Source organism: Fukomys damarensis, unplaced genomic scaffold, assembly GCF_012274545.1.
Source record: "Fukomys damarensis isolate Sample0158 unplaced genomic scaffold, DMR_v1.0_HiC HiC_scaffold_11, whole genome shotgun sequence".
Classification (NCBI taxonomy): domain Eukaryota; kingdom Metazoa; phylum Chordata; class Mammalia; order Rodentia; family Bathyergidae; genus Fukomys; species Fukomys damarensis.
In genome coordinates this window covers 7,441,781-7,467,642 of record NW_022900923.1, presented here as the reverse complement: position 1 = coordinate 7,467,642, position 25,862 = coordinate 7,441,781, and the positions used below count along the sequence as shown (strand labels likewise).

The 25,862-nt window shown below is 47.1% G+C and overlaps 1 long non-coding RNA gene across 1 annotated transcript; it reads left to right on the top strand.

Moving 5' to 3' along the window:
- The first annotated feature begins 12,755 nt into the window (after positions 1-12,755).
- Positions 12,756-22,095, top strand: LOC104875142. The gene is made up of 4 exons (XR_783974.2): positions 12,756-12,850; positions 13,529-13,681; positions 19,444-19,573; positions 22,000-22,095. It is a non-coding gene; the product is annotated as an uncharacterized LOC104875142 (long non-coding RNA).
- The last annotated feature ends 3,767 nt before the right edge of the window (positions 22,096-25,862 follow it).

Sequence of the window (25,862 nt, the reverse complement as noted above, 5' to 3'; positions counted from 1 at the left end):
TAATATCCTCTGGTGCTTGTAGCACTAAGCAGGTGAGGACATTAGAACTCATCTTTAAATACATTCCCCCTCATTCTGACAGAGTAAAAAATAGGTTGACTGAGCTGATTTTACTTCCCAGTTAAGTTAATTCAATGGGAGGCAGATATTTTGTGTTTTCTTTCTGTGTGTGGAAGGGGTGGGGGAAACCTGGGGGAAGGAGAGTTATGAGATGATGCAGTGTGTCCCTTGGCTAAAGAAGAAAAATGTTGGGCTTGAAATGGCTTCCTCTGGGGGCTGTTTGTGGAATCAAAACGCCTCTCTGGTTTGCAGTTCTGAAACCCACCACTGTGACTTACAAAAAAAGCACTTTCAATTTAGAGGGGAAAACTCCACAGCTCCTGGAGTCCCAACTCAGCAGAGAAAGTGCTGTGGGAGGATGTGAATGCTGAGGATCTGAGTTTCAAACACTGCCACTGATCTCAGCATCCTCGGGTTGGTATTTTGTCCCCCAGGGAAGAGGATTGATTGCAGGGTGTCACTGTGAGGCCTGGATGGAAGACGAAGGACAAAGGGGGCCAGGCCAGTCCCAGGACAAGGGGAGGACCCCAGAGTGCTCTCTAATAAACTGAGATCCTGCAGATCAAAGTCTCATCCTCAGCCTCTCCTGTCCTCCTTCACTTTGTCAACTTTCTCCTGGGCTCCATGCTTTGAAGGATGTTCAGGTTAACTCTCTGTTTACACCATCACCAGTAGCGGGGCATGTGGATAAATGATTAATCCTCCTCCTCTCCTGTCCAAGGACCCCGAGCCCACCAGGATTCTTCGTCTATAGGACCACTCTGGGACCTCACCCAGTCTTCTGGGCTCCAAGTGATTGCCTAGTGAATTTTTTAATTCATTCAAATAGTTATTGGACCTACTGTGTGCCATAAGCTCACCCGACCTCAGTGGACCAAACTAACACAGATTTCTCCTGTCTAGGAGGAGATGGACAATAAATAAGCAAGCACATACTCATCAGTTATAAGGCAATGGATGCTATAGGAATCAAGAAATAGAGCTGTGAAGGAGAACAGGTGCTTTCAGCTTGTTGAACTTCTTGAAGTAGGGAACACCGGAAGTGAAGCACTCAGGGAGGGAAGGACACAGAGCCAATGAGGTCTGGGTGTGATGAACCCAAGGCGGGGAGCATCTGGGGTATCCAAGGGATACTAAGTGGGTGACTAACCCATATTGTGTTTGGATGCCCAAGAGAATCACAAACAAAGTCAGAGGGGCCCTATACCATCGTATAGGCTCTGATGCTGAGAAAAATGGGAGCCGCTGGAGAATTTTAAACTGAGGAATCACGTGATCTAACTTTTAAAAAGATTGTTCTGGCACTGTATTAAGAGTAAAGGGCAAGGGTGATAGGCAGGAGGAAGAGAGAAATGAAAGAGGAGTGAGGTGGTAGACAGCAGAGGTGAGGCTAGGAGTGCTCAGTTTCCAAGTACAGTTTGGAGCTGGAGTCAAGGAGCTTGTTTGTGAGAGGTTGGGGTTGGCTAGGAAGAATTTTCCAGGGAAGAGAGAGAGTCTAGCTTTACGTGTATGGAGTCTAAGATGTCTATGATAGATACCCAAGTAGAGATACTGGGCGTGCAATTGGAGATACAAGTCTAGAGCTCTGGAGGGATGGCTGAGCTTCCAGTACAAATTCGGGAATTTCTTGTATACATTAAAATGCTGTGAAACTGGATGGGTGAAGACAGAGAAGAGAACAGGATCCTGGGGCGCTCTGACATTAAAGAGGAGAATCAGAAGAAGAGGCTGAGGTAGGGCCAGCCTGTGAAGCAGGAGTCTGTGGGATTCTTGGAGCCTGGTAGGGAAGGGAATCGGGATCAGATAGACCAGGTGCTGCAGAAAGATGAGGACTAAGATGGTGTCGTTCTTTTGAGCAACATGGAGGTCGTTGGTGGCGTGGACATGAGTAACGTTGCGGGAGTACAGAGGCAAAAGCTCAGCGGATGGAAGCTAGGAGAAAAGGAGAGGAGAGGAGCTGCTAATAATATAGAAAACTCCTTTGAAGGGTTTCACTGCAAAAGAGGTCAAAGAGTTAGAGAGTCAACCAGCAGAAGAAATAAGGCCAGGGTAAGTTTCTGTTTTGTCTGGCTTGATTTTACTTGGTTTGGTTTCAATGTACCATAGGAAATAAGTGCAACAATAAGCAGTCAGCTAGACAATATGTGGAATATTAGCCATGTGCCCAGATTTGTGCCAGATACTGAAGGAGAAACAGAAACAGAAACAACCATGGCTTTGCCTGCCAGGATTTTATAGCCCCATTAGGGGTAGGGATTATTGAGAAAAAGGAATCAGGGAGCCATAGGCGTACTTGATAGAAATGGCCCGTAAACATGACAGAGTGAGTGGTGTACGTACTGATGGTGTCATGGGTGTTGAAAGGGAGAGAAAGAGGACATTTGGCTAGGTGACACTGATTGATTCACTCTGACATACCTCAAAACACACAGACAAGCCCTTACTCATGGATAATGTTATAACCTTTTGGGGAAGAACTTTCCTATTTCCATCTGCATCATTATTGCACGGGTAATGAAATGTTAACTAATTCTGAAGCTAGTAAATGAGCACACACTATGTGGAAGGAGCCATGCACATTACAAAGATGTCTACATCCATCCCTGCTCTTTGCAGTCCAGGAGCAAAACAAGACAAGGACATCAGGGATTTGGAGGCGCTCGTGAATGGGCATCCTGGGACCAGGACAGGATACACTCACCTCCCATATTCTCCCTCTCCCCCTCGTACAACCTGAGAGGAACGTTTCCCCAAAGTGCCATGTATTTCTAGAGTCTCGTTTCCCTTTTGAGCTGTGTTGAGGTGTAGTTCAAACCAGTGAGTAAATGAACGTGAGGGAGGGTATTTTTGAGGACTCATGAAGGGAGCAGTCTGGAGAGGAGTCCACCAGACATTATCCAGAGTATTCTTTGGGTGATGCCGAATCATGTCACAACGGCCAGAATGGTTCCAAAACTGATAGATTACTTACAACCCTCTTCAGCACTCTGCTGTCCTCACTGCAATGGAGAACTCCTATTGATCAGCACTTAGGGACAGAGGTCCCAGTAACACTGAAGACAGATAAGCACGTTCTTTCTATTGGACTCTGCAGTGTACCTCGGGATTTCTGGTGAAAAACAACTATTTGCTCTTCTAGATGCATAAGAAAGGTCAAAACAAATAATTCTGCTGTGCTATAAAGGCCAGCTGAGGCAGTACTGGGGAAATGTCTGTCTTCCTACCTGGGTCCTCTACAGTCTGTCCTAAGGAGGATAAAAGTTTCACCCTCACATTGATGCCTACAACAGCCCAAGCAGAACTGTCTCCCTTCCTCCTTGTGACTAACACATTTCAGGCAACATGCAGTGTCTGGATCCCCCGAGAGGACCTCTGTGAACCTCATTAGCCAATACTCTTTTTTTCCATCGAGAGACCAACCCAGGGCCTCCACAGTGTTGGCTATGAAAATGTCCACCAGGTGGACAGCAGATGGAATTTTCAAGATTTACTTTCTTCCCTAGAAAAATACAAAGATTACAGCTCGCCCCTTCTGAGGCCCAGCAGACAATATATTTACTCACAAACCAGAAGAAAGTCCTGACATACGTCGAGGCCTGTGCAGCATTTTGGGGTAGAAGTACAGAGCCTCAAGTAGCTGGTGGTCTAGGAAGGGGTGAAGACTCACAAATGGACAAGCAGGGAGGAGAACAAAGGAGACTGGCAGAAGCATTTCCTTGGGCAGGGAGGGGACTCTAGGACTGAGGCTGGAAAGGCGAGTGGGAGATTTGCAGGTCTAGAGCAAGGTGGAGCAGCACCTAGTGACTGACTGCTCAAGGGAGCAGTGAAAGCCAAGTCCATACAACTACCGTGCACTCACCCTGGGTTTGCAGTCATTGCCTCTCAGATCCTTGCTCATCTGCCAGTTTTTATGTAGATTAGAAGCCACAGCAGGGACAAATGCAAGCCATGTCTGAGCCCTGTCTCCTTCTTCATGAGTGAAGAGGAGCCCCAGGATGCTGAGAACCCCGCTGTCCAACTCATCCTCAGCTCCCTCTTCCCCATCCCCGGCCACTGTGCACAGCCTTCAGGTAAGATGTCTATGTCGGCAGCTGCTGTCAGCACCACTTTTCACTGCCACTGTCTCTATTCAGGGGACCACTTCTGGTGCTGGCTTGGCTAAAGTCCCTGGACTTGTTCTCGGAATCATAATGGAGTTATGTGGCGAGCAAGTACAACAGGCAGAGAGGATGAGTGACTGGATCTGCTGTGAGGGGCCACGGGGGACCAAGAGGGGGATGTCTCCATGATCACTGTTTATTTACCCAACTTCAAAATTCTCCCTGGAGCTACAGAGACAAGACCTGCCTTGTCTTCTCAAACATGAAACACTGGGTAAGACACATGTCAAATGAAAACAACCTTTTAGTCATCATTGATTTTTAAAACATTTTGACAGTCAGACTCTATCACACTCAAATGCTTATTTCTGAGTGTGGTTTACTTTATTTGGGGTTAGAGACAAATTCTCAGTGTCTACTGTGTAGCGAGCATCATTCATGACTAGAGGGAACCGCAGCACAACCAGCCCGTACTCAGCTGGCCTTCTAGCTCTGAAGAGCGAATACCTGCCTCTTGCCCGTCCTCGTGTATTGCTCAGTTTTCAAACAGCCATTTTATCAGTAGTCCAAGGGCAATCTTTGTTTTCCATTCTTTGTTGGCACTAGCCCCCTCTCTGTTGACTCATTTTCTTGATTGACATCTTTATCTCTGTTTGTTCTTGCTTGGGAAGGTGTCTGCAGTTTAACACAAGATGGAAGGGATGTTGGGAGGCTATTGCAACAGTCCAGGAGAGGTGACAAGGACCTCGGCTAGGACATTGAGAGTGTGGATGGATATATGGACTAGAAAAGGCGGAGTCCCAGGTGACTTCTCATTGCCAACTTGGAAGCTCTGACATATGCAGGAAGGGAAGTCGCTCTCTGTTGAACCTGTGGGGTTGACATTATCCGGACAGCCAGTGGAGATCTGACAGCCGCTCATGTAGGACTAGTGTTTAGGAATGGAAATGACATGATAGTGACAGGGCCAAAGACATGATACCATCTGTGCCGACACCACAGACAATAGAGTTCTGATCAACTGTCCCCTTTCCAAGGTGTGTAATATCCCATCAGTCACCAGGAAAATGTTTGTGGGGGTTTATTTTAATATGGGTTTCTCAAATCCCATCTTTGGTCTTTCTGCCCAGGATAGTAACGGTAAAACATCCTACCGAGAAATCATAAAAAGAATTAAATATGGGGAGCTGGAGAAGAACTAAAGAAAATGGAGGAATGAGTAATTATAAATCTAAACTGCTGAGCACTAGGCTTGAACAATAGTTCTTTGTTCTCCTACTTGGCCCCGAGGCCGCACTGGGTGTCTTGAAGGTCTTGGAGGAAGTCACAGGGAGCAATTTCAGCAACTTCACCACCATGAATTTTCTACAGAGACAATAGATTATCATAGTGCATTTGGCCCAAAGAGCCCATGGTGGTACAATGAGTTAACGCAGTCATTGGAGAAATGATAAAATCATCCTGGCAGTGGGATGGGCTGGGAACCAGAGAGCCTGCGCAGAGTGTGGCATTGGGGCATAGTTGCCCAGACTGGCATTTCTCTGTGACCAGTGGATCCCATGTATGGGGAAGTTGGAAAGCTGGAAATACCAGTGTCGGTTTCTTTCCTGTGCCAGACCACGCCAACAGCTGAGAAACCACACTTCTCTTATGTTTTCAGCCAAGCCACACTTCTGTCCACTCTGTCACCCCACCCCCCCTTGAGACACCCAGAGTTCCCCTACCACCTGTTACTCTGTACGACAAGGCCAGCTGCCCTGACGTGGAGAGGGAGGATGAGGCCCAAGCTCAAGAGGGTGGCAGAGCAGGGATGCTGCCCAGAGAGGAGCAGGGTCTCCTGCAGAGAAGGAGGCTGTACTGCCTTCCCTTCCAGAGCCCGAGGGCCACAGAAATCATCACTGGTCACCCTTGTTGCTGCTATTTGTGGCTTTTATTGTAAAGCCTATGAAGACTTTACATATGGGAGGGGTACAAATTCACACTTACAAAAATGGTTTGAAGAAAGGTCATCGAAAAAATAAAAGGAAGTCACTTTATATAGTGACATAGTATTTAATAAATGCTCAATACATAGTAGTTATTATTTTATGAGCATGGAGAAGTGGGTAATGTCACATCTCAGATCTGTATCCAAATCTCAGTGGTACCCTTTACTAGTCAAGGGATATAGGGCAAGTCATTTAAACTTCTCAAAGCTGAATTTTTACAATCATTACAACTGTGTTGACAATATCCACCCTGTTTGGTTATGGGTTTTGTTGTCAGATAATGCAAGTAAAAGGCTTTAATTTGCGGTAAAACTAGTACTGTATTACTTTTGGAAATACCTGAAGAGAGGGCTCATTTCTTGTTTCAAATTTCCAGAGAAAATACTTCTTGATAGGTCCAAAGCAGATTCTGATTGGATCCTACACAGATCTGTAAGCTACAAAGAATCTAATCTACATGTTAACGTAGACTGAGGTCAACAAATCTTTTATTGAAAGAGTGGTAGAATAAAGTATTTAGGCTTTGTGAACCATGCAATCTTTGTCCTGACAACTCACCTTTTCCATCTGTATTAGTCAGTTTACTTGCTGGGACAAATCACCTGACACCTGAAAGTTAAAGGAGGCGTTGATATTGGTCATTATTTCAGAGGTCTCAGTCCATGGTCAGCTGGTTCCAAGGCATCATGGTGGAGACTCACAGTGGATGAAGGCTGCTTACCTCATGGCATCTAGAAACCAGAGAATTAAGGGCCAGGGACCAGATATAGTTCCCAAGGTCATGCCCCATTACCCATCCAGCACACCTAGACATCTCTCAAGCCAATCAAATTGGCAATCAAAATTAACCATTGTAAGCCCACTCCTTGTCAATATGACACCCCAAAACACTTCCTTAAGCCATAATCTCCAAATAGTTTCAACAACAACAAGGTCATACATCTGACTGACATGATGTAACTATCCTATATACAAAACAAAATGTTTTAACTCTTCCCTAAAGTCTCAACAGTTCAAGCATTGCTCAAAAATCCAAGTACAAAGTCTCCTCTGAGACTCGTGGCAAATGCTTAGGCATGAAGCTCTGTAAAATTCAAAGAGTAAGTTACATAATCCCATGACACAGTGGCACAAGGTAAGCATTCCAAAAGGGAGAAATGGGGGTGGGGGGACAGAAAAGAATCAGATCATAGTGAGACTAAAACACAGCAAGCAAGCATTAAGTCTTGCAGCTCCATGTCCTGTATCTAAGGCACATGGCAACATGATATGAGCTCCAAAATCCTTCTGTCAAGCAACCAAGTTGACAAACAAGATTAAGTATTCACCATCATAGGGTTGAAAGCAGCCATAGACATTGTGTAAATAAATGAATGTGATGGTATTCCATTAAAACATTATTTACAGAAAAAAGCAATGTATGTAATTTAGCCTGCAGTCACACTTTGCTGATTATTAACCTAGACATACATGGATCTCATATGTAGATGCTTGCTGATGCAGGATGGCAGAGGAAAAAAGAAGGACTTCATGCTCACACACCCTTCCTCTATGAGGAGCCAAGTACTGGAAATTCCATTGCTACAAAGTCTTTGCACATTGAAGATGTGTGCTAAGAATGTACTAATTTTGTGTACTCAAAGTAAGTGATAGAAAACTATTCCAGGAGTCTTTCATTACATTTAAGGTGCAAGTCTTTATTAAGGAGTTTCTTGGGACACAGGAATGAGGGAAGTGGGAGGAAGGCAGAAAATAAGGAGAAGCCCAAATAAGAGACACTGCCAAAGTGGCCTCTGCTCAGTGCAATGTGTAATGGGATTCCCCACACAGGGGACCCACCCCCTGAGGTCCTGAGGACTCTGACAGGAATGCCCAGCCAGGAAGAAGGGGAGAGGGTGGTACCCACCAGGGCTGACTCCCGTCACCCATGGGCATCAGCTCTTAGCATGATAGGGCTGTCTGTGTGTGGGTTGTGAGATCTTCCCACAGTCACTGTGGGACACTGAGAAGCATAAAGCAGTGCCCAGTCAGGCTGGGCTGTCTCCAGTGCCTGTAGTGGCAGCTGGAGTGGGACCAGTGGTCCAAGTCCTTGGATGCATGGAAGCAAGAGTGTTTAAGTGGGGCAAGAATGGTCCGACACATGAGAACTCATGTGTGGAGTGTGCTCCTTACTAGCATGTATTTTGGGGCAGACATAAACTTCTTATTCAACTATTTGTTTCTTCATTCATTAGTCAATTCATGCACCTATTGTATACCAATACTGTGATATGCAAAGTCTTGCATAACATCTTAAAGTCACCCCTGTCTTCCTCCCTGGGGCTCCCCACCCTGCCTTACACGTTGTGCATTTCTTCCTAAGAAGGACCAACTGTCTTCCTTAGCCTTCCTAAGGAGCATTGAGATACACATCAATGGCACACTGCTTGGTGGATCTGGAGTAGAATGCATCCCTTCCAAGAGGAAAATCTCTCCTGTGCATATGAGCACTATTTTCCATCACCACTGTACTCTCCACCCATGGGGTGAGGAACTTCCTTGTGTGCCAAAGACTGTGTGCCCACATTTCAGAAAGGGATCCAGTACTATAAACTTAGTCTCCACAAGAAAAGCAGGTTGCAGAGCTTGCAAATGCCTCAGACTCTTCAAATGTAGGGGATCTTGGTAGGGAAGAATATGAAGGCAAATCTTATGGCCTAAGAAGTGGTAATTCTTTATATCTGTGCTTCACCCATTTATTATCTCATTTGACTATGACCCACTATGACTACAGCCATGGCCATGGATTGGTTGTGCCCAGGTGGAAATTGAGGCTGAGAGATTACATAAATCAGCCACTACAAGGTAGTTCTCAAGCACAGCCATATGTGCTGTTGTTGGTTGTCTTAGTTACTGTTCTCTCATTGTCAAAACAGAACAGCCAACATTTTAACAAAGTTAAAGGGGGAAAGGTTTATTTAGCTCACAGTTTGTAGAGGTCCGCTCATAATCTGCTGGCTCCAAGGTAGGATGGCACGGCAGACAGGGATGGTAGAGGAGAAACAGTTCATGGAGGGCAGAAGACAGCAAAGCGAGCAAGAGGGGCAAGACAAGCCTCTTTCTGTTCCTTATGTTGTATCCAGGCTCCTGGGATTAGGGCAATTCCAAACCTGTTAGTGGATGGATTTAGTAATCATGCATCCTTAATCTCAGCACCACACACTCTAGGTTCAGCCAGCCCTGAAAAAGCCCCACCTATGACTGCATGAGGCTTTAGGGGGACATCTAGATACAAACCATAACACTGTTGTTGAGTTTTGTCTGGTTTATATTTTGTTGGTTTGTTTTGGTTTGTTGAGAGAGTCTCGCCATATAGTTCAGGTTGGCTTTGAACCAACCAAGGGATACTCTTGCCTCAGCTTCCTGAGCACTGAGATTGTAGGCATGTGCCACCACACCTGGCAGTGTCATGTTTTGAGATTGGCCATCACCGTTGTCCTAGAACCTAATGCCATTCAGTGGCCCTTCCTGCTGAGGTCTGTCCGTCATCCCCAGACCATCATCTCATTGTTCCCTTCGATCCACACTGGCCGCTTGGGAGGTGCAGGGTCTTAGGACCCAGGAGTTTCGCCTGAGGTGCTTTAGCTCTCTGAATATTGTCAATGGGCAAGGTGCCAGTGCTCAGGGCTCCATTGTCCCCTCCTGTGCTCTCCCCCAGCCCTCCCCTTCCTCCCTCACCTACCCAGAGCCGGTGCCCTCCCAGTAAATTCTGTGTTTTTCCATTCCACTGAGTGCAGCCTTTACGTTGATTTGGGTGCAAGCAGCTGCAGGTGCCTCAAGTCATCATGTGCTGTCCCCCCTCGCCCGCTGCAATGTCATCCATGTTTACTTGCTGCTCTGGACTTTAGATTCTGTCAGCGTGCCAATCGGCGGGCCCGCCAGGCACCACAGCTGACAGTCAAATCTGTGGAGCCGAATCCTTCTTCTGGAAAAAAGGGCTAAAGAGGTTAATACACTGAAGTCAGGATAAACACACCAGCTGTTAGAGTTTCTAATATTTAATATCATTATCAGATAAATAACTTGGGAAGCAATCACACACACACGCACACACATACACACACCGCACAAAACCTATGGCACATTGCTTCCTTGACAGTGGTTACAGAGAATATTAATAAATTATCTTAAAAGCCCCCACAGTGGGAAATGGCTGGGGCACAATTAAGGAGCATTTGCATACATCCTGCTTCTGGTCTCTGCCCCTGTCAGCCCCGGAGAGAGGAACTGGAAGAGGAACATGAGCCCACAGTGAAGCCTCCCCACCTGGTTAGAGTGTATAGTTCTATAACCTTTGGTTTTGCCTCGGATGGTTGATCTCTCCCTATTATTAAATATCCCGCAGTTCTCTCTACTTACACAACGCAAGATGAATCTGTCTTGCTTAAGGGAAATAGGTGTTCAGACAAACCTTGGCATTAGTAACCTGTTTTGTGGATAATGGATTATTTAACTGACCACTAAATCATGTTCCCTCTTCTTTACACTTCAATCTACTTTGTGCATCCATCTTAGCCAAAAAAAGTTATCAGCATCTATCTTTCTTTCATGGATCTCGCCTTCCGATTCCCTGAACTTGCATGCCGGGGCCGGGCAGGACAGAATTTGAATGGCTTGTTAACTGTGTCAGGAAATTGCGAGTTCACTTTTTTTTTTTGCCCCAAATCCCTGGCTTCAGTTCACCTGGGCTACAGGAAGAGATAATGATGATCACCACATTTGGGGGGAAGACGGAACATGGGCTAATTCTTTTAAGGCTCCAACAGAATGTTTTCCAGGTCACAAAGCACTGGGTGAAATGAGCTCCATATCTAGTTTATGTTGAATATTATAAGAGAAGCTGCTATCGGTAACTCTGTGAAGGTTCCATGAGCATTTTTTTTTAGATAAAGCCTTCATTTCAAGGGGCCAGGGTTGAGCTATTTCCCTTCTCATCAAGCAGAAACCTGGCATCCTATTTGTCTGTCCAGATGTATTTTTGTTTGGATTTTTACACTGTTTGATTGAGATCAAGTCATGAATTTCTGCACTCTGGATGGGCAGAGTAATGACAATTTATGAAGTCTGAGGATGCATGTTGTTTAGCTCAAAAGCACAGCCAGATGAATTTGGTGACAGGACGCGCTGCACGGCATGGCGACAGCCAATATCTGGGGCAATTTCTCTTTTACAAACTTTGGAAAATCAGCACAGGGAGAGTCGAGTTTTAATCATCTCCTCTATCCAGGACTGTACAGTGGGGTGGATCACAGGGAAAGAATGCCAATAATTTGAAAGAGGCTCTGATTGGACTTGCATGGCAGTTTTCCTATCTACATCGCATTTCAAGGCTGCCATGATGACCGGACTGTCCACATGCTTTCCGGCAGTGCTCAGATCATGGCTCCTCATGCGTGGCTTCTGTCCACACATCTGCCCTTGGCTCCTTATTAAAACTCCTAAAGTCGGTGCCCCCTGGGTTTGCCCTCCAGCCAGCTTCCCTGCTTGTGCAGCACATTTCTCATGTGTGTGGAGTATGGGCAGCCAGGAGGACAGCATGAGGCAAGGATGGTGACCCTCCCCGAGCCCCCGAGCCCATGAGGTTCCGGAAGGTGCCTCACAGAGGCTCAGGGGAGGGGAGGGCGTGGATTGGAGGAGTTGCCTGATGTTCAGATCTTCCATAGGTGTTTCAGGTTTCTATTTTTATTCAGAACTGTCTGGATTTGAGGTGGGACTGTGGCGTTGATCATGGGGATCAAAGAGAGGAGGGGAAGGAAGACGAAGTGGTAGGAGAGAGAAAGGGGAGAAAGAAAGAGCAAAAGAGGAGAAAAGGGGCAGGAAGGGAAAGAAGGGGAGGCAGCCAGAAGGAGAGAGGCAGGGAGCAGGCAGGAAGGGGTTAGGGTGAGAACCAGGTTGGTTCTGAAATGCAGAGCCGTGCTCTCTCTGGTGAGGATCCAATGCCTTTGCACACATGTATTCTGCCCAACCTGCCTCTTACTCTTTTGCGCACCACCAGCTCCAACTCGTGTCCGGAGTCTCGACTCAAGCCTTCCCGACTACCTAGCACTACGGCGCGCGCTCTCTCCTCTCTGCTTCCTTTCCTTCCTGTCCAGCTTCCCTCTCTGCCTTGCTGTCTCCTACAGGGAGGAAGTGAGTCTCTGCTCCACAGCTTCCCCAGCGTGCCAGCCCATCCTAGGTTCTCAAAAATGCTTGTTGAGTGAATGAATGAATGAAAATAGGAAAAATAAGCAACAGCAAGAGAGGTATCAAGTCCAAACGCAACTGCAAGGTCTCTTCTGCAGTAAATTTTGTTTCAATTAGATGCCATGATCACCGTTTACCACTAATAATAGGTATGCCTAACTACGTGAGAAGAATGGACAATCAGTAGAATGCATGATCAGTCTCAAGAGATTTTTTTCTATTCTAACAAGGGATGCCTATAATGCTCTTCTAGAAATAGAAGCTACGTGCTATTAATGTGCAAAATGAAGCACATGCTAAGGACAAGCAAAGTAGAAGCTGAAAGCAGTTGCTTTTAAACAAATACACAGGTAAATATTTGAAGTAGCCTGTGAGTAACTGACCTGGGAACTAGGACCTGTGCAGTCTGAGTGGCACTGACCTAAGGGCCGTGTTGGCTTCTGGTATCTGATCTTTCCGAGGTCTCCTTCTACTGACCAGGTCAGTTTGGAAAACAGGAACCACATAATGAGATTCCTTTCCTTTCTACCCAACTTCCTCTTCCTTCCAGTCTTTTTCACCTGGCTTGATTTCCAGAACCATGGAAGGTGAGAAAGGACTGCCTGTCCCCTTCCTGGTTGGGGACTTGGGAGACCGGGGAGCTGGTGGCATTTGCTTGAGGTACTGTGAGGGACAGGAAATGTGGATGCAGGAGACAAGCTCCTTAGAGGGATCAGGTCCTCCATTTCCATCTTTCAAGACATAGTGGTGGGGTACAGAGAGGGGTGCCCGGGGGACAGTGTGATTATCTTCAGGGTGACAAAGAAACAAGCTGCTTAAACAAGAGGATCAAAACTAGACATCCAGGAAAACTTAGGGTTTCCAGGATGATTTAAAAAACAGAAACGAACCAGCAAGATTCTCGGTGAGTTTCATGTTCCTGCAAGGATTTTCCTCCATAGAATTCCTGATGCCTGACTCCTCAATTCTTCATTGTAGGCAGGGAAAAGCAAGCAGGCATGGAAGCCTTGCTCTGAATTCTCAGTTTCCCTCCGGTTTGTGGACCACGCTTCATTTATGTGAACATTTCTTTCTTGCAAACATTTTGCTCTTCTTACGGCAGAAGGTGATTTTCCCAGGCTGCTGCTGGAAGTTCCTTCCTGCATATTTTATTCATAGGGATCTGTTATTGGACGTTCCTTCCTGAAAGAGCCCAAATTTGCCCTGAGGCATCAGATGGAGTACTCAGATTGTCCAATGTGTCTCCTAATTGAAGTGAACATCGCCACAATATTTGCCGACTGGAAATAAACAGCCCCAGCGAAGTAGCAGGTTTGTAACCTTCATGCGCTTGTTCTGGTCTTGCTGAGAGTTGAGAGACACATACAGAGAAAGAAGCGATTTTTCTCATAAAAGAAGACAGGAGTGGCTGGGCCAGGGCAGTGGGTGGGGCAGGGAGCGAGATTTATTTCCAGAGCTGTCTTCGGCCCTTTGTTCTCCCTGCCCTTCTGGGGCGCCTCCTCCCCCCACACCCAAGGGTCTGGGATCAGCCCGCTGGACCCTCTGCTCAGCAGGCTGTGCTCTGACTGTGAGGGATACAAAGTGAAATGGAGAAGAAGTTCTAAGGGAGGCCTGCGTGACCGTCGGTATCTTGTCTGTTCCCAGTAGCTCACGAGCCCCAGCGAACTCAAGAGCTCTGGCTCCACAGGAACACTCAGACTTAGCTGGGAGCAGTGGTGCACACCTGTAATCCCAGCACTCAGGAGGCTGAGGCAGGAGGATCACTGTGAGTTCAAGGCCAGCCTGAACTACATAGCAAGACCCTCTCCCAAAGAAGCCAAGTTGGCCTTGGTCTCCAGTGCCCTCTAGCATGGCTACCTTGGGGAGTGTATGCTCTTGGGGACAGGAACGGAAGGGCAAGTTCAGGCGCCTCCTGGAGTACTGGCATACTGGGTCCCTTCTGGCCAAACGCAGGTGGCTGAGTATCCTGCTCCATCTCACCCGCCCCCCCACTTCCTGGCTACCCGGAAGAAGCTGATCTGAAGGAAATCACTTCCTTCTAGTGGAGGCCCCCTCCCCCTCTGCTCCCCCCTCCTTTCCCTAGCCCTTTCCAGCCATCGGCCCCTGAGGGCCGCAGCACAGATAGCCTCCCCCAACTGCCACCTGCTAGGGTGCCCCAGACCTGGACTAGGGAGCTGCCACCTCCCACTCTCCTCTTCCTCCTCTTCTTCCTCCTCCTTCTTTTTCTCCTCCTTTCCATTCTGCAAGTATGTCTTCGTAAATTGTCCAAGTTGGGCTCCAACTCTCTGTCCTCCCACCTCAGCCTCCCAAAGTGGTAGGGTTACAGGGGTGAGCCGCCACACTCACTCCACCTTGACACTTCTTTCTTGGAGAGCAGAGCACATCCTTCCCTGCCTTTTCAGGGAAGAAGAGAGGCGCACACAGGAAGCCTCCGTAACTGCTCAGCTCTGGTCAGGTCACGGCCAGCTCTTCTCCCTGGGTGCTACCCTCTGGTTGTGCAAGACCAGCTGATGAGCTCTGGCCCTGCAGCCACCCACCCCAGGCCCTCACCTGCCTCCCACTGCCAGCCCCGACCTTTTCAGAACTGGTTGACCGAGGCCGCTGCACTGTGAAATCATTCCTGGTCACCAGCTTCCAGGGACACTAAGAAACAACATCTGATGTCATTTGTGGGTTTTATTCTTTGCTTTCAGTTATTTGTTGTTTGGGATTAATGTAAACCAAGTGGTGGTGGAGATGGGGACGCAGCAGTCTCTGTGTTTTAGGTTTGAGGGCTCCTTGTGGATCCGTGGCTTTTGTCCACTTGAGGAATTCCAAGCCTAGATGCACAGACTGAGAGAAGACCGAGGGAAGTGTCTTGGAGTGGGGGTTAGGTCGAAATATGATCCCAAATGTTCGTAGGTTGCCACTCAACAGCCTGGCATATCTAAGTGTTAGTCTAGCACTGTAGCTAATGGGACTCAACTTCCCCACCTGTCTTTCTGGGGAGAGAACTGAATTTGTAGAGGCCAGGGTTTGACAAAGACTTATTTAACTTTCCATTGTTTTTGGCTCCTGCACCTTAAAAATGTGCAACTTGTGAGATTCGAAAAAGGGAAAACAAATAAAAGGAAGTGTCAGAGCTGAGGAAGCCATTGCTCCTTTTGGGTGAAATCATCACACAGTATGTAGGTCCTTCCCCCAGGACATTCCTTGTGGATCGAGACTGGAAGGAAAGATTGGCTTTTCCAGAATGTTCCCCAATGGAAAGGCTGAGTGTGTGTCAAATCCCCTCGTGAAATATGTTCCTACGTGGGAAAAGCTTTGAGTCTCTTCCCATGGACTTCCTGATAGGCAGATTTAATTTCTAGTGTTTTTGTCTTCCTTGCTGTCTTCTCTACAGCCCTCGTCAGGAATTTAGGAAGAGGGGCCTTTGCAATGACTCTTCCTCTAGTCACTCAGGGTTTGGCCCCCACACCGTTCCTGGCCCCGCCCCACACCCCTCTGTCTCCTCTCAAGTGGTCTCTTGGGTTCTGCCTCTGGATCTCTCTTCCTCCTTCTCCTGGCTCCTCTCATGATTTTCTCTGTTACCTTCACAACAATGACTTTACATCTCTTATCTCTGGCTCTCCATATTCCTTTCTCCGGCCTCACATTTTCCGCAGCCTGCGTGTTCCACCAAACCCTCAAAATAACCAAAAACCATTTCATTCTATTTGTTTAAATAATGTCCTCCACCCCCATTTCTATGGAAGCTACCAGAACCCCGGATCTCATGTCTCAGTCGCTTCCTCCTTCACGGCACCATAGCTCCTCTCTGTTACCGAGTTCCATGGTTCTCCTTTTGTTAAAAGTCCTTCAGATTCCCATCCTTACGATTCTAATTCAGGCCCCGTCACCCAACACGTCAATTGTCACAATGTCTGCTCTGTTTATTTCTCTAGCACTTCCAGTTTTCTCTATCTTCCTACAAAATTACTTTTTTCGTATAATGCTCCTGCTCAAAACCCTTTAATATCACCCTTCAGGCTAACAACTCTGCCATTTCAGGCCTTTCAGAATTTAGAGCAAATCCCACCTTCCAGGGAACATCCTGAGACTCGAGGGCAGACTGGAGACTTCCCCCTGTTGTATCTTCAATGTCTTGTCACCCAACATCCTCATCTCTGCCGCTGTCTTCTGGAACATTCTTCCCGCCTCTGGCAAATCCAGGTCTGGGCCAGACCTCCTTTCAGGTTCCAGGAGGACTTCTTGACCACCCCCCCAGGTGCACACCATTTGGCAACTATTTACAGGGCATGTGCTCTAGGCCACCCGCTGTCCTAAGTGCTGAGGACACCAATGAGAAACAAAACAGCAAATGAAATACTTTCAGGCAGCATTGAATTCTCTTTGTGGAAAGACGCTGAACCTCAGAGAAGAATGTCTTCCCAGAGATCCGGCAGGGAACAACAGTGACAGCATCACAGATTCCAGCATCTGATCATGTCACTCGCATTCTTCCTGTGCCTGTATTCCTTGTTTCTGTTACCAAATGCTGAATTCCCCAAAGGCAGGCCACTGGTCTCTGAGGTTTGTCCTGCAGCTTAGTACCCTCCTGGGCACATTGCAGGTGCTCAAATGTTGGCTGTCAGCAGACGGGCAGACAGCAGACAAGCAGAGAGCTGTTGCTGTTCAGTCACAGAGGCAGAGCCCGGGTTCACTCTCCCATGTACCCTGTTAGTGTCGCAAATACAACTGCATTAATTAGACCACTACAAAGTTCAGGGTTAATAATCATGCTGTCGGGGCCGGCAGGCATTTATTTTCCACTAAGTTTGCCTTTCCAGTGGCAAACTCTTGGACTGTGAGTGAGGGCCACTCAGTGTCCGGCTGGCTCCCACTCCTGACAGTGACAACAAGTGGAACAAGACGTATCTCGGTAGAGATGAGGCTGGGCAGGGTCGAGACAATGCGTGCAAGACAGTGTGAGGCAGAGGACTGGTCAGAGAAAGACCCACCCTCTTCAGGAAGAAGAAATGGAGACCATGGGAGAGAGAAGGGAGTGAGGGCGGATGAGGGGAAATTCATCACAAGTTCCTATTTATAGAAGCACAAGCCCTCATGATAACCCATCTTCAGGGAAAAGAAGGTATTGAAATTGCGTCTGAAATGGTCTCCCTTGTATCTAAATAACTCTCACACTTCCACCCCAACTCTCCATGCACTCCGTATTGAGGAATATAGTTTAGCTAACAAAACCTGTAGAGCGGAATGGCACCCCAACTCTGATCTCCCTTTAAATTATTTTCCATTTACTCTAAATCCTATAGTATGGCATAAAACTTTATTGAATAGCTCATTTGAGCAAAGAATACTTTTGAAAGAATATTAGTAAACTCTTTCAATGAAGTCAAAACACCAAAATGGAAAATTCAAGTTTTGAAGAGAGCCATTAAGTGTGATTAAACCTTTAAAAGGGAGAGAACAACGCCTGCAGAACTCTATTTAGCCATTTCATGTCTTTAATTGTCCAAAGATTTACTTTAAAAGCACCAACATGAAAGGATGTTGAATATCGCAGTATTTCGAGAGGGGGAGCAAAGCTAGACCCCCCGCTCACCAGCAAATGGAGCTCAGCCCAGAAGTAGGGACAACAAAAGCGACGGGACCTGCTTCCTTCTACAATCTATATCGAGAGAGGGAAATAAAAAGGCAGCGATTCTTGACTTTGCTTTGAGGAGTACAATGGGCGTGATGAGGGATGTGGTGGGAGCTCACTGAAGTAGCAGTAGCATCCACCAGTTCGCTGGTAATTGGGATGAAAACTGAGCGGAAAGAAGCTGAGACCAGGGAGCTGTGGGCCTGGGAGGATGGGGATTGGGGAAGGGGATTTGCAAGGTAGGTTTAGAAATCTGAAAATCACTTTGGGAGCTAATCTTACTCAAGCCTCTGAGACCTCGATTCAATAATATGGGAATGGACCTAGGAGTCTGTATTTTCAATAACATTTCCAAAGCAAATGGTGCTGCTGATGGCCCACGGTCCATCACAGAGGTTGTCCAGGGCCAAAAGGAAAAAATCTCAGAACAGAGACCTGGCAGGGGAGAGAAAGCCTTGCCCTGTGGTGGCACCCAAAACCCAGCTTTCCTGCCCTTTCCTCATTCTCACAGGCACACGCAAGCACAGACAGAGGCTGGTGGCTGGGTTCTAGGACAGAGCCACAGCACAAGGTGGGGGGGGTGTTTGGGGAAAAAGTAGAGGGGGAAGTGAGGTAGAAAGAGTGACAAGGAGGGAAGAAAAAGAAAATAACACAAGAAGCACGAACTACAGCACAGTCACAAACTGAGCATCTTTTACATTGCCTCAATTAAAAGTGAACAAAGTTATCTGATAATATACTTTGATACATATGGACAGTGCTTTTAGAAATAAGCGGTCATGTCTGTGGCCAGGCACCAGTGAAGTAGACATGGAAATACACAGAAGTAGAACAGAAATGCATAAAGTTGCGTACTTTTAAACCGGAAAGCGGTCCATGGTTTCCAGCTTTCTTCTGCAGTTTTCTATTTGAGCCTTCAAGTCCGCCTCCAGGAGGGGAGGGACACCAGGTCAGGAGGCTACAACCTGAGTATCTGTTCCAGGTAAGTTTTGATTTGAACATAGAAGTGCTGCTCAAATAGGACTAAAAAAAAATCCTGACTCTAAACAGGGTGTGTTGTGACCCCTGTAATCCCAGCACTCAGCAACGTGAGTCAGGAGGATCTCTGAGTTTGAGGCCAGCCTGGAATACATAGCTAGAGAGATCCCATCTCAAAACAACAAAATCAAACAACGCTCTTCCTCACCATTTCCTTCAGGTTTGAGACAACACCGGCGAATGTGGTGTTACAGTCGTTCGGTGTGTTTGTGGTGGTGAACATAGGGCCCCTTGCTCCTGGTCCAGTGGGCACCTGGGCCCAAGCAGCCAGCTACTGCTGCTGGCACTTGTCAAGCAAGTGTATTTTACAAGACATTGATTGTGTATGGCCAGAACATTTTAGGGGCGTGATTGAAGCAGTGTCCTCTCTAGTGTGCAACGTCTCAGGCCGTCATTCTGCCTTCTTTCTGTGTAGGTGCGATCTCATGAATTGAGTCGGCATGAACATTAACATTTGGGTCTGACGGAGTGAGAACCGTTTGTTGAGCATGAGCACGACGGGCAGGATGTTTCACCGCTACAAACTCTAGCCCCTTCCCTTCCAGGTGGGCAGATTCCCTTCAGTTATCCACAGAGAGGACAGAGGCCCAGCGAGCTTGACTCAGGTGCAAGTAGGGTGACAAATTAAGTCTGGTCAACATCAGAGCCCGAGTTGTTTGTACTGAATTACATCTCTCCCCTGATACTGGGATCCTTGTAGCTCTTCGTGTCACCCTTCTGCAGGGAGAGACTCACGCTGTGCCGGTTCTAGTGTATGTGCTGTCATTAGGAGGGGAGTTGGTAGATTAAAAAAATCAAGAGAAAAATGTTTCAGTTGGAAAGGACATTTAAACCCACACATCCAGGAAGTTCCATTTCAGTACTATTAGGGGCTGTTCCTGCCGTACCTGACTCATAAGCAGTGTCCCTTGGGAGGAGCACGTCACTTCGGAAAGATCATCACGGGCTTCCACTTGAGCCCATAATTCCAGCCTCCTGGGTTGAGTGAGGACAGTGTAAGCTACTCACTAAGGAGAGGGTTTCAGGCCTTCTCTCCTCCCCTCCCAGGTCCATGGACTTCCACAGGATGCAGGGAGGGGGCCAAGTGTTGTGAGGTTCAGAAGGGGCATTTGGGCTGGAGTTCCACGTTCTTTGTCACCTCTTTTCTTCTACCTCTTACAGAGATGGTGGATAGTAGAAAGTCCAGAAAATGGATAAAATAGTACTTAGAATCCCTACTGCCTAACACATCTATTTTCATGCTGGCAAATTCTACTGTCATTCTTTGTCTTTTGCCTGAGGTGAGCCGTGTTTCTGTTGCTGGGACAAAATACCTGATGTATATACTTTAAAGGAAAAAAGGTATTTGTTTTGGCTCAAGGTTTCAGAGGTTTCATTCCACAGTTGGGGGGCTCCAAGACAGGAACATCATGGTGGAAGGGCGTGTATTAGAGGAAAGCTGCTTGGTTCATGCTCAGCCAAGGAAGCAGAGTGAAAGAGAAAGCAAGAGAGGAAGGAGCCGGGGACCAGATGAGTCACACCTCCACATCCCACTCAGATCCACCCAATATGCTTTACTTATCTCCTAAACAACTCTCATGCCAATCAAGTTGCCAGTCAAGATCAACCATGCCATCTTCTTAGTTACAGTCCACACGGATACATACTTGGTGTCCTGACCTCTCACTTCACTACACGTCAGAGACTTTATCAAGGAAGCGTGTGGTCAACATTGCTGGTTTTCTCTCCGTTCCCTTCTTTACTTTCACTACTTGGTTCGTCTTTCTTTGTCCCTCACCTTCCCTCTCTACTCTAGTTTTCTTCTCCCTTCACTGATCTGAAGTCTGCCCCAGGTTTCTGGGATTCCTGGGAATAAGGATGCTGCTGGGTTGCACTGGTTTGTAGCGGTTGTACCTGGCTTCTTTTGCAGGAGTGCATGGGTGAAGTTTCCAAGGAGTCTCTGGTTGTGAGTCAGTCTCATGCCAGATGGTTTCCTAGGGGTACACTGAGGCCGGAGAGTGGAAGGAGGGGGATTGAGTGGTTGGAACAATGAACCAGACCCCAGAGCAAGAAAAGGGCGACATCAGCTCAGTAATTGTGGGGCTGGGGTAAAAAGAGGTCATGCATTTCCCCAGGAATCAAGGGTGAAGCGCTTCCCACCTATCAATAATCAAATAATAATGGCAATAATGATTTGGATGGATCCAAGCCACTCTGGAGGAGGGTAAAATGTTCTGAAATCCCCCATCAACATCATTTGGTCCTAAGAAAGATGCATAGACTCCCAGGAGCAGCACCTTATATTTACAGTTTTTTAAATCTACAAAGGACCTTTGTATCACCTCTACCCACAAAGGCAAAGAAAATGTTCTAGACGAACCGTTAGGGAAGCTGCCATTTGACAATAAGAGATTAGCTGAAGTCTATACTACGAAGCTTCCACCGGAGCAATTAACATAAACACTTTACAACGATAAGCATTTAAAGAGGGGCCAAGTATGCAACTGGAAATCTAAAAAGCAGCTAAGGTGTTGCTGGAGAGGTTAGCATGAATGCACGTGAACATTCAAAAGATGGAAAGGGAAGACATCTAGGGGTCTTCTTGATGAGAAAACATCACCAGCTCCCCACACTCTGATTAAAGTAAATTGCGATTTTACAGTACTTCTTTGTGGTGCAATTTCCTTGGCGATTATTATATTAGAGTGACACTTCTATTGAATTATATGTTTCAATTACTATTAAAAAATTCAAGTCCTTAAGTTCGAGCAAATTATGAATGCAGCTTCTGGAGAGCTCTACCTCTGACATTCCAAGGATAGCATCGTTTATCTCCTTGGCACTTGGGATCCCATTACCGAGGCGTGGGCAAGGAGGGGAGCCCCCATCCACACAAAGGCGTCCAATGTTATCAAAGCACTTATGGTGGATTCGGCCATCTCCGCAATGCGATGTGGTAACCCCAGCTGACCGGCTGCCTTTCTTTGCACAGGACACAATGGCAAATAGAAACAGTCACTCGCCCAGTGTCACAAGAATCCAGCAGCATTCTTCCCTGACCTCCGGAAAGATAATGTGTCATTTGCTGTACAAAAATAAAAGTTTTTCAAAGCAGTTGGAAATATAATTGTGCACACTTCAAGTGCTGAACTGCCTTTCTAGGGTTTGTTTGTTTGGCCCTTTGGAGCGAGAGAATTGGAGACGCTCAGAGAGGTAGCCGCTGACGCTTTTGCTTTTCCTTTCCCACCTCTCCCTGCTTTGCCTGGCAGGGAGATGGAGGGTTTCTCAGCCCGTGTGGTGGTGGGCGGGGAGGAGACCCCGTCACACAGTCCTCCTGGGTCACAAAGCTGGCCACAGCCAGCAAGAAGTCTCTGCCCGGTGCCTGCAAACCCCTGGGGCAGGGCTCGGGGACATCTTCTTGATGGGTGGATATTTACTAGAAGTCAATAGCACCATGGGCTTTGGTTCAATGCTAATGAGGCCAAGGTTATCCAAGGGCCAACTGGTTTCCTTCTGTTCCCTCTGCTATAAACTGCCTCCCATCAGCGGTCAGGCCGCTCACAGATGCAGCGAGGGGGGCTGGAACAGGCAGGAGGCTTCCCTGGACAGATGGCTCCCCAGCTGTTTTTGCCGATGGGTAACTTTTGTTGCCACCGCTCAACTTCCCCTCTAAAGACTCTGTCCTCCAAAGCCGCTCCCCTTCCACACTCCTCAGAGGCAGTGGGGTGTCAGCTGGGTCTCTCTCCGGGTCTGCTCTGAAAAAGGCAGCTCCTCACGTGCAAGTGTCCCTCTTGGGGGACCAGGAGCCACAGCAATGAGAGACAGATGCACAAGGTTCCCGCAGATCCCCATGGGCCCTAGCTGAGCTGTGCTTGGGTGTCTTCAAGGTGACCTTGCCCTGCTGAGCCACAAGTCCCCAGGTGTGGGCTCCCAGGGTAGCTTTATCTTTTGATTTGTGAACTGGGCACCTTGCAGAGTGGGCAGAAGACCCACACAAGGACATTGGGGGTGACCGGGGAAGGGAAGGCACAAGCAAGAGGGGTCCTGGCCACTGTGGTCTATGTGACTGCCGTTGGCTCCTCCGGTCCCTGGGAAATGAGCCATGTTCAACATCACATCCCCAGACCTGTTTCAGGGATCCCGGTCACTCTCCCAGGCTCAGCAGGTCCTGAATCTAGGGCAGCAGCAATAGGAGTGTCTGAATTCTTTCCCTTTGCCCTTGGGCACCACACCCCCTTTGCTTCCCTCCTCTTCTGAGCTGATCCTGCTTCCCAAGGTTACGAGTCTGGGATCTCCAGACATGCACACTACATAGCTGTGCACGGAGCATGTATGGACAGACTCATACATGTGATAAATACACATGGCTTGCTTGGGGCATTTGTCTATATGGCTGTGTGGTTGCCAAGTCCAAAATCTGCAGGACGGGCTGGCAGCCGCAATTTTGCAGTGGGATGTCTTTGTCTCCAGAGATCATGAGTCTGCTCTTGAGGGCTTCCGCTGCTTAGATGAGGCCCACCAGCACTGGGGAGGGTAGCCTCCTTCACTTAAGGGTGCCGGAGTATAGATGTTAAGCACACTTATAAACACAGCCTCAGCAACAGTTATTGATTAAATGACTGGCACTACAGCCTAGCCAAGCTGACACAGAAAGCCATGATGCCAGTCTTCTGTGGACAACTGCTGCATCTCTGTCGTGGGTAAACCATTTCTCAGGGTTGTTCGCTGTGCTTTCAGGAGGTGTGGGTTTTCTCCATCTCCTCTCTCTGTGTCTTCTCTGCTCACATTGTCTAGAGGCAGACTTCTGGGCCTCCTAATTCCTCTCCTCCAGGTTTACACCAGCCTGTGCATTGACATCAGAAGCAGTTCGTTTTCTCCTCAGAAACACCCTGATTAATGAATGCCCTGTAGCACTGTCCATGGTAAGTGGGCTACAGTGTTACCCACCTTGGATAAGAAGCAGGAGAGTTTGGCTTAGAAATCATCTGGGGAAGTCAGATTCCAGTTCTTGGGGATTCTGCTTGGGTGTGGATTCTGCCTGGTTTCAGAAAGCAAAGTGAAGAGTGATCTGATCTCCTTACCTGTACAATCCTCTGGCCAGATCAGTCTGAAAACCAGGCAGTGGGGAAGGTCCAGAAGGAAGCCCTGTGATGCTGTCCCTATGATAAATAGGCTTGGGGGCAGAAGAGACAGGTACATGGAGAGCTAAAGTACAGAGACACTAAAACATGGGAAAGGGAAGCATGAACCTATGCTTAGCTGTCCACCGGCAGAGTTCACGGACATGGTAATCCAAGCCTCGAACTGCAGTCAGTAAAACGTCCCTTGGAGCTAACAGTGGAGTATTCATGTGGGTGTTTCCTGGCAGTGTTCTCTTTCCTTTAATGCTTTGTTTATATAAAAATGTAAATTAATTTGTATTTCCTTAATTGTTGGCAAAAGAACCCTGTCCCTAGAAAGGTGAGAACCACAGAGGAAGAATTTACAAGTGAAAGGCATTCACCCCACTGCTGCACAGAGGGTCTGCAGGAGGTATGAGGGATGCACAGTAGCACCCCAGGAGTAAAAATGGAGTGGAAAGGAGTCTTCTGAAACCAGCTGGCCTGGGAGGTTAAGGATAATGAATACTCTTTTATCTGGAGTGGATGAAGAAGCTCTCTGAGGGAACAGTTCTAATCAACACACACACTGTATCGTCTCTACTAAGTAAAATGCATATGCACATAGACTGGACATAGTGGCAGACTCCTGTAATCCCAGCATTGTGGGAGGCTGAAGCAGGATTGTAAATTGTAGCCTAGCCTGATCAACTTAACCACTTAGCAAGAACGTGTCTCAAAAGAAAAAAAAAGAACTGGGGATATAGCTCAATGCAAAAGCCCTGGGTTCCATTCTCAGTACAAAAAAAAAAAGTGAATCAGCATTTGTGTGTACACAATAAAACTATTTATAAACATAAATATGCATATTTGCATTTATATCAGTACAAATTATGTATCTCAAGTAATGCATACAAATTGCATATCTCAAGTAACGCATGCCTGAACATTAACATGAGTTACCTCTGGGCAGTGAGATTACAGGTGAATTTAATTGTCCCCTCTAACTTTCTATACTCCCACATTTTACATAGTAATCATGTGTTACATTTTTGTCATGGATTAATCTTTCACAGGCTCATCTTAATTTCCCAAATAAAACACTTGTCTACTGAGAGTTTGAGTATTTTACCTTAGAGCAATATAAAATAGCAATAACTATATTTAATGACCATTTGTTTTGTGGGTTCTGTTTCAAGTGCTTTATGTACATTCTCTAAGCCCTTGCTGTGATACCTCCAGACAGGTGCTGTCCTGGCTGCTGTCTGTCATACAGTGGTTAATTTCCCAAGGCCACTGAACTTGTGGATTCTGGATGGGGCCTGTTCCCTGGAATTCTGCAACCCACACTGCATCCATAACACACCATCTTTGGAAGTCCTGGATGGCTGTAGAAGCTTCATTTTTAGTGGCTTTGTAGAGGTGGAGAGTAGAAGGAGTCATCAAGGAATTACCAAGAGAATTGCCTCAATAAATATTGGTATAGCAAAGGCCAAATGCAAGCAGAGTGGAAGCATTTAATCCAGCCACTTCCCTGGTGGCTGCTATTTGATTCTAGCTCAGGTGGAGTGCAGATTTTCACACCAAATTTGACTGCTCTGATAACTTGTAATAAATCAAATAGGATTTATTGCAAGGTATGGTCTTGCTATGAGTGGACGCAGCCTACAGTGGCTTGGACGAAAGTGCTTTTTCTTCCTTTCTCTTCTCTCACCTTCTACTCAACTGCATGGGAATTTCCTTTGCTTCTTTTCAG